Source organism: Melozone crissalis, unplaced genomic scaffold (genome assembly GCF_028551555.1).
Source record: "Melozone crissalis strain CALT ecotype California unplaced genomic scaffold, PUWL_Pcris_2 ptg000017l_1, whole genome shotgun sequence".
NCBI lineage: Eukaryota > Metazoa > Chordata > Aves > Passeriformes > Passerellidae > Melozone > Melozone crissalis.
In genome coordinates, this window is record NW_026535795.1 from 11143317 (window position 1) to 11151084 (window position 7768).

Below are 7768 nucleotides of genomic sequence, written 5' to 3' on the forward strand. Positions count from 1 at the left end.
TGTGTTGAAAGTTATTCTAATAATATTTATCAGAAGGAAAGGCCTCACAGAGGCAGCTGCCAGGGCTGAATCAGAATGTGAAAACATTCCCCTGCCTCTGATCTACATCAGATCTCAAAGATTTGGCAAGAAATTTCAACCAGGGCAATTACCTATATGGCTATTTGTTAAGAGTTGTCTCAAGCACAGCACTCAGAGAAATTGAACTGTCAGAAGCTAATACAGGAATAATAAGAGGACATTTCATCTCCACTGGACACTAGAGATGAATAGCATGTAAGTCTGAATGGGGAAAAAATAAATTGAATATGTATTTGGCTTTAGTTTTTGTTAAAGGACTATAACATGAATAATGAATATTTTAAGGAGAGAAGACTGGGCCTTCAATTTCTTTCAATAATGTTAGTGTTGTATATACTGGTTTGAATAAAATACGTTTCATAAAACACCTACACACAGCTCTGCAATACATTATGGATGGCTCCTCTTGAGAAATCTTACACCGCTTTCAATTTTGACACAGTGATACAGTAATAATGGAAAATTCAGGCATAATATTCAGGCTGCATCTTTTCTCCCCTCTCTATTATTTTGTGCCACACTGGGTGAGCACAGATATGCTTTCCCTGTGCTTCCCAAGGCAGTTCATGTGATGCTGTGGTGCTGCTAGGAGAAGGGATCTGCTGCACTGGAAGGTTGTGTCCTTTGTCTTGTGGGCTGAGCATGGAGGCTGGAGCAGGGTTTGCCACCCAAAGGATCCCAGAGGAATTGAGGAGCTGCACAGAAAAGAGCTGCCAAGGCTGGAGGAGCTGCCACTGTTGGGGAAGATGAAACAGGAAAGTCTTATCAATATGATTGCCTGGCAAAAGGTTTTGAGAATATAGAAACTATAAGTGAGATTGAAATGAAAGCAAGCTTTGAGATCCCTCAGTTACTGAACAACTGGAAAACAATGGCATGGCCAGCTGAAGGTGATCCCCTTTTGATGGAGCAACACCCTCTGCTTGCAGACAGGGCCAAGGCTCAGAGCAGACCCTACAGCTTGGCAGAAGGGGCCCAAAGAGGAGTTTTTAGGGTTTAAAATGTAACACAGTATGGTAATGTAGTGATTCTTATAGGCTGTATGTAAATGCTGTAGGATTTCTATCTTGTACTAGATTGGTTAGTGAGAATCAGAATATGCAAAACAGAAGAAGATTTATTGTATTGTAATGAGAACTTCGCTCTCTTACTTTCTATGCTCTTACCTCTTGTCTCTTAGCTCTTGCCTTTTACACTCTTACCCCTTTTATTCTCTTATATTTTTATGCTCTTTCCGTCTCATCCTCTCTCCCCCTCTCCTCTCTCGGGCCTGCTCTGAGCTGTGGCTGGCAGCTCCCAGCAGGGCCCTGCCCCCCCAGGCCCTTTGCAATAAACTGCAAATTCCATGACCTGGCTTCAAAGATCTCTTGTGTCCGTCTGTTCCAACTGTACAACCCCTGTCAATCCCACATCCCACCAACACACAGACACAGGCTGTGCTTGATTAGGATCAAACAATGCAGGCCAAGAGGTGTCCCTGGGAAGTGATGGAGGAACCTGAGGGCCTGGACAAGGCCTGAAGGAGCTCTCCACCTGTGGGGAAAAGCAGCACAAAGGCATCAAGGAGCTCCGCACAGTGTTTGAAGGAGGTTTCCCGTGGTGTTACTGCTGGTGCAAGATTGTCTGGAGATCATGTGGGCCAAGAAAACTCCTCCTTGTTTTCTATCACGAACAAAAGCCAGTAGGAAACTTCCTAGTGTCCCTGCCTGGTCTGGCACTGCTGCCAGCCTCACAGAACCTTTACAGAGACCCAGGCTGCAGGAAGGACTCAGGGACATGGTCAGGAGCTGATTATCTGGCAACACACAGATTCCCTGGCCAGCTGGGGTGGGCGCTGAGGCTCCCAGTGAGGCTACAGACAGGGCACCTGTGGAAACCCAGGACATTCCTCTGGCTGCCCTGCAGGACTCGAGACCCTGGCAGGGGGTCAGAGACCTTGGCACGGAGTCAAAGACACCTGTGCCTTTGATTTTAACCAATGGAAACAATTACCAACTTTGTGTGAGGATTTACAGGCCACAGGAATTTGAGTAGAATGATAGCTAATTTGTCACAGGGTGAAAATGTAGAATTTTGGGGTTTTAGAATGGGGGTTCAAGAGGCAAGATGGAGGAATCTGGGCATGTCCTGCCCTTCTTCTTCTTCTTCTTCTTCTTCTTCTCCTCCATCTCCTCCTCCTCCTCCTCCTCCTCCTCCATCTCCATCTTCTGCTGTGATGGTGGCACTTCTGGATTGGTTTTGCATAGAGACAGACTGTCTAACATAGGTGATAGGTATTGGAAAATTATTGTAAATAAAGTACACCTAGTTTGTAGTATAAAAAGCTAACACTACCCCAAGGGCAGGGACTGTGCCACAACCTGACCTGCTGGACAGATCTCAGCAGGTCAGAGAAAGAATGGAATAGATAAGAGAAAATAAACAACCTTGAAAAGCAGAACTGAGGAATCTCGACTTCTTCTTTGGTCATGGGGCTGGGAAAAAAGAGACTTTCTAATACCTCAGGAGCCATTTCAGCAACACAAAATCTGAGAGTCACCCTTCCCTGTGACCCCTGCACAGCCTGCTGCATCCTGCCAAAAGACTGGGAAAGCAAAATAAACTCAGGGTGCAAGTGATGTGTTCACCTGCTTGGCCAAAAGGACTCTCAGAGCCTCTCCTTTCCAGGGACTTTGCCTTGAGCCCTCTCCCTGTGCAGCCCTCTGGATAAATCTTCTGGATTTATTTCCTGTTGGAGCTCTTATGTGCTGTGGGGGTGGGCTCTTGTGTTAACAGCAGGGCAGATGCTTTTGGCTTCCTGCACAGCCTAATTTCTAGGCAAATTATGAGGGGAATTGTGAAATGCTGTGGTAAACAATCAGGCTTTTGAACTAAAAAGGGATCTTTTATTGATGAACAAACGGTATCAGGCAGTGCTGTCCCCAGCTGGATTCAAAGAGCAGGAGAGCAGTGAGGAGCACAGAGAAGGTGCCACAAAGGTGTAAGGACAGCACTACACACCATGCAGGTCCAGGGATCACCATGAGCCACCAGCACCTGAAGCTTTTAGCTGATCTTCTTGGGGCTGTGATGGCTACAGGTGCTGGAAAAGGCCAGGGGCACACGTTCACTCCTCACTGTTCTGAAATTTCAGAGAGAGAACCTCCAGCTTCTCCCACAAAATTTTAGACATTATTTCTTTGTGTTTTCCAAGTTGCAAGAGGCACACTGATAATCTTCAAGCATATAGTGGATCATAAGTACTCCAAAGTAAAAAGGCTACAGAGGCTGTCTGGCAGATAAAAATAGCAAAAAATAGCCAACAAATCCAGCTCTGCTTTGGAAATGCTGCACAGGGAGTTAAACCTCAAATGGTCACGGACCCTGTGAGCCACAACTCTGAAATCAAGAAAAAAACCTACCCACGTATGTACTTCCAAAGGTAAAGCACAACATTCCCCAGAACAATTAGCAATCACAACACTGCGTTCCTTCCAATTACTGCCAGCCATGCCTGAGCCTCCCAGCAGGTAAAATGAGAGGGTTCAGCCTCCAAGTGTATAACACTGATTAGCTAAGAGCTCCCCAAGGGCTGTTGTGCACAGCAGGATGGGCACAGAGCAGAGCACAGCACCCTTTGGGTCACACCTGCACATACACACCCTCACAGACACACACAGAGCTTTAAAAACACAGCAGAACTGAAAGAATTAGGGAGGAACCCACTCTGTTAGGATGGTGGGGGAAGAACTAGTGAAAGTGGGAAAATGAAGCTGCTTTGAAATGGGTAAATGAAAGGAGGATGGGGGTGAGGGGTCTCTGGTTTGCCTTTGCCAGGTGCAGAATATCAGATTTTAAAGCATGGAGGGCTTGTTCGGGACCTACAGGTGTCTCCAAGGGACTCAGCTCCTCTTTGAATTTAATAGAATCCTAGAATTATGGAGTGGTTGGGCTTGGAAGGGACTTTCAGAGTGATCTTGTTCCTGTCCCTGCCATGGGGCTCCCCCTGGAAGGGCACCTCACCATTCTGGTGCTATGAGCAATATGTGAGACATCCTCTCAAGCAGTGCTGGATAATGTTAAAGCACAATAATACTCAACTCCTCAGGAGCAGGAGGATGAGATGGGAGCTGGTGTTGGTGGCTTTGTTCAGCCTGTCATCTCTGGTGTCCCTGCTCCAAGCCCCTGGACTCCCAACCCTCCATTTAGAAGGCTCCAGGGTAGTGGAAGCAGTGTCAGTGGTCTAGGGCAGAACAGTTTAATAAAATGAAATAGAGCTTCTCTAAGCCCTCTCCATATATAGGACAGGATAAGTTTTTCCAAGGAAATGGAACAGTTCAGTATTATTTGTGACAAATTATCTGTGGGGAAAAAATATAATTTCCCAGTCAGCTTTCTTGCTGAATGCCTCTGCCTGGTAGCCAGCTGTCTGCCAGCTTTTGCTAACATCACCAGATCTAAAATTATAGTTGTGGGACAGTTTTTCTGCCTGCCTGCAGTTCTTAGGACTTGTCCAACTAGATTTGTACAGTGGCTTATCCTGTCTAATGTCCTGTCTCAATGATCACCCAAGCAAAGTGCTTTGGAGGGTTGGCTCTGGCCTCTATTTCCTTATTTCTTTCTACCCAGTCCTTCCTCTTTTTTCTTACCCATGTCTTTCATTGCCTCAAACCTCTCTCATTCGCCATCTTCTTTTTTCTGTCACAATTTCCACTGCTAAATCATTCTGTCTCTTCCATCTCACAGATTTCCTGCTACCAATAACCACATTCATTTCTGCACTGACATTATGGGATGATCCATAGGATTCAGATGGGAACAGAGCCCCTTCTTCAACCCCCTCATGTAGGATGAAACCCTGGGAACAGGAATGGGCAGGGGACATTTGGAAATGGGGAATGAGTTTCATTGCAGGTCTGCACAAGGACATTCAGAGCCACTGCTGCTTGGCATAATTGTTGGAGGTCCCTTCAGAAAAAGCCCAGGGACAGACTGGGCCAGGGGGGATTTCATGGCACTGTGGCTCATTACAATGATAGATGTCTTGCTTGCAATGTGAAAAATGCAATCCTTGAGATATCTTAGCTCTAACTTTCTCCAGGGCTATAAGAGACCTGCGGCTGCAAGCGGTTTATTTTGTAAAGAGCAGAGACTAAATACACAGAGAGTCTTTCAATTTGTTGTTTTCCAGATACTACTGAAGCATAATGAATAAATAAGTACAAAATTAAAGGCTCATTACCCGCCCCAAAAAGTCCCTGCCATTTGTTAAACCTTTCAGAGGAAGCCAGGAATATGGAGAAGTGCCCATTAGGAGGATAAACATATCACAGATCTGAATGTCAAATCAAATTGGGCAAAAATTAATTAACTGGGTGAGCATTAGAAGGGAGAGTCTGGTGTCTGCAGACACTGTTTACCTGTCTGCCCTTTCTGAGCTGGCTCAGACAGCTCTGGGGGAATCAATGTGTGCCAGCTGCAAACCTCACAGATCACTTCCACGGAAGGAACCTGTTCCTCATTTCAGAAATCACTTTTCTTCCATCTTGGAAGAAATTGTCTGTAAATGGGCTTCTCCCTGGTGCCAGATGCTCTGAGATCTGAGACTCCTCTCAAGATGGGGACTTATTAACCCAAAGGTGGCCCTGAAATTGCTGTCCAAATCGTTTGAGGGGGTTTTGGACCAGGCCCCCAGTGCCAGCTGGTGTGTGGCTACAGCTCGGTTTACAAATGATGCCCTGAAACTGAGCTATCTGTAGATGAGAGTTAATCCCCTCAAAATCAATAATTCCTGCTCCCTGAAGCTGTTGTTTTGGTGATGGACGGCTGGCAAGCAAGACCCAACTTTCTGAAATCATCCCTTTTTCTCCCCTCTCTGAAAGAAGATTTTCTATTATTATACCAGCTGATAAAACAACTGTAATCAACTCTTTTCTGCTCCATAAAATAGTTACTGCTAATTGCTAATTATTGGGAATCAGCTTCCTAGCATATCTGGAAGCATTACAGTGCCTGGGTATTAACAATAATCACTGCTTTCACAAGAGCCACCATTCACTTGCAGGGGTTACAAGTGGCCCAGCCAAGAGTTTTTAACTGACACAAAAAAGCCAAAAAAACTCTTGGAGAGGGAGTTTGGTGATTGGTCAGATATTAATACACAAACACATTTTTATTTGTGTTTGCATATGAGACTCTTCACAGCAAATTAAAATTCAAGCCACTGCTTGCTGGCCATTTGCATACAAACCCACTTGATTTGGGCACACAGTCACAGTAATTGCATGGGCAAAGGGCTGCTGCCTTGTGCTTGCATCATGCAAAAGGAGTTTCTGGGCATTAGGAAGTGCCAGCAAGAAGAATAAATGCAAACTCTTTGGAAAGTTTTGCCTGTGAAATGTTTCCAAGCTTTCTTTGATAGGATGTCTCTGCTTCTGGGGAGAGGCATTAATAAGGATCAAACAAAAGTGACCCAACTAGAGAACAATGTCATTTTTCTTATTGGGAAAACTCACTTTGTAATCTTTGTATAACAATTGCTGTCAGTGCAGAGGGGACAATCAGCCACAAGGACAATGACCTACCAGAACTGGTAAAGCAGTGAAGGGTGTGTTCTATAGAAAAACAGAATAGGTTGGGTCAGAAGGGACCTGTAAAGGCCAGGTAGTTCCAGCCTCCCTGCAGTGAGCAGGGACATCCTCAGCTGTCCCAGAGCACCAGTCCCATGACAGGAGGCAGCACAAGCCGGTGCCACCTGGGCATGCAGGTAACAGCAGCAGCAGCAGGGGTGGCACAGCAGGTGTGCAGGACACCAGGGACACAGATCCCACCTTTTCCATCCCAGGCTGTCCTCAGGAATAGTGGGAAATGGAAAAGATTGGGTAAGAACTGACCAGAACATTGACCCAAAATTTATTGGGCTGAGAGCAAACTTCACTGGGAGCTCAAACAAGGATTTTTTTTTTTTTTTTGTGCTCCTTCACCTCCCTTTCATTGGTATTTCCTAAGGTAGCCAAATATCTGGAAGTCCTAGAACTCATTTATAATACCAAGCCTACTTCTGCAGTCCCCAGAAATAATGGAATTACCAGACTCAGCTGGAATTATCAGGTGCTCACCCAGACCTAGAGAAAGCCTCATTTAAAGATTTGTTTCCAGGAGCAGGAAGGCACTCAGTGAGCCTGCTTTACCCATCTCTGGATCAGGACTGGTTTGTGTGAGAGTGGCTGGATGCTTTTCCAAACCTAATTCAGAGGTGATACCTTGGTTTGTTACTGAGAACACACTGCTGCCAGTTGGTTTGCCCTGCTTCACTTCTATAAATAATGCTTAGGTGGCTTTTCAGTTCATTTCCTTCTTAGCCACTCCTATCTCCACATTCAGCTATTCAACTTTCTCTTTTCTGGCCATACTATGCTTCCACTCTTCATATAAACCCCATTAAAAGGAAGCCCTTTCCTTTCCACACCTGTACTATGTAGTATATAATGCTGTTTCTTTTTATTTTTCATTATTTTGCAAATATCTTCAGTAAAACAGCACCTTAAACAAGTCTCAACAATAGCCTGAAGGTTCTCTGAGCATTGGCTTGGATTTTTTCTCCCTTTATTACACCTATAAAATAATATGTGGTAATAACCAAGGTGCAAGTAACCCACTTCCAAAATGTACTCTGCTTTATGGCCTAAAAGCTCCATTAATTCTGCTC